The sequence below is a fragment of the Mus pahari genome, chromosome 5 (genome assembly GCF_900095145.1).
Source record: "Mus pahari chromosome 5, PAHARI_EIJ_v1.1, whole genome shotgun sequence".
Classification (NCBI taxonomy): domain Eukaryota; kingdom Metazoa; phylum Chordata; class Mammalia; order Rodentia; family Muridae; genus Mus; species Mus pahari.
In genome coordinates this window covers 104,923,923-104,925,459 of record NC_034594.1, presented here as the reverse complement: position 1 = coordinate 104,925,459, position 1,537 = coordinate 104,923,923, and the positions used below count along the sequence as shown (strand labels likewise).

The following is a 1,537-nucleotide window of genomic DNA, read 5'->3' as shown; positions in this document are numbered from 1 at the left end:
AAATCCACCTGCCTCTGCCTCCCAAGTGCTGTGATTAAAGGCGTGTGCCAGCACTGCCCGGCTAAATATATTTTAAAGACAGGTTAATGTGCAATTAATATAATTAGTAAAACACTTGAAATTATGGCATGTAATTATATAACATCTCATAGTATATTATGTTTTCTTCGTTTTGTATCGTTATCTCCTTGACTTCTTTTGAATTAGTAATTTCTTTACTTTTCCCTCTGTGTATCTCTCCCTTTGTCTCTTTTTCTACACACACACATACACACACACACACCTTTTATTTAATTTAGTGTGCAATAAAAATTATAGTATGTGTTTTCAATGTAATTCAAGTTAAAGCCTTTACCTCTTTCAAGGCAAAAGAAAGACTTAGAGCCCTAATTTACTTCCACTAGATTTAAATGCATTTTTTGCACATTTCAATTCTATGCAAGTCTACCATGTAACTATCATCATCGTGATTATTACTGCAACCCTTCTCACCCTAAGAAATCAAACTAGCTTAAATGATAGATAATTGCCGCTGAATCTCTTTTGATTCTTTAGATTTTCACAATCGTGTTCATCTCCCCATTGGGTACTATAGTTTCCTTTAGTGAAAATATATTGATGATAGCATGTCCTTTGTCTGTCTCCTGCTATACGTTCACTTTAATATTTGAGAATATGTTCTATGCATATACAAGTCTAGACAGACAATTGTGTTCTTTAATCACAATATATTTTATTCCATTTTGCTTTATTTTCATCTTGAAATTTAATGTTGTTTACGCTGATGATTATTTCAAAGGATTTTTCCTGACTGCCTTTTTTTCCTTTTATTCTATTTTGCAGCACTTTGGTATGTGTGCTCTTGCCGCACAAACCTGGCGATCTGCATTGAAACCCCGGAACGAATCTAAAGGTGGAGAGGAAAAATCAGCTCCCCTGGGTTCCAGAGATTCAATTTAGTTCACTAGGCATGTGCATCAAGAGCCTTTAACCTCTGAGCTTTCTCACTGGAACCCAGGCATTTTAATTTTAACCTATAATCTGCTTCTAGCCCTTACCCCAATACATTCATGGTAACCTCGAAATACAAATTCCGAACTTTATATATAGAAAAGCACAACCAATAAAAATGCAGGGCTGTTGAGCCCAGTCCTAATGAATATTTCTACAAAACACACCCACACCTAAGTCTCAAGGAACATTGCGGCAGACAGGGTGGACAGATCATAAAAGCCAGAGGATCATGGACTGTGCTGTGAGACTGTGTCGCCTAGGAATGTGAGAAGCCGCACCTGTACAGTCTCACCAACATGACTGCCTAAACACACACTGAACAAGGACAATTCCAAAGGACATGGCAAAAGGCATAGAAAAAAACCCATGCGACCTCAACCCTAAACAAAGAACTCTGGGTAACTAAGGAATGCTGAGAGAGCAAGAAAGAGTCTTCCCAGGGAAGAAAAACTGATTGGTTATCCCTTGAAATCTCTCTCTCTCTCTCTCTCTCTCTCTCTCTCTCTCTCTCTCTCTCTCTCTC

The 1,537-nt window shown here is 37.8% G+C and overlaps 1 protein-coding gene and 1 pseudogene across 1 annotated transcript in view; both read left to right on the top strand.

The window, feature by feature from the left end:
- Positions 1-1,537, top strand: part of C4bpa (complement component 4 binding protein alpha) — a 47,832-nt gene that overhangs the window by 31,182 nt on the left and 15,113 nt on the right. The gene's annotated exons all lie outside the window — the stretch shown is intronic.
- LOC110321315 overlaps positions 1,355-1,537 on the top strand; it is a 1,810-nt pseudogene continuing 1,627 nt past the window's right edge.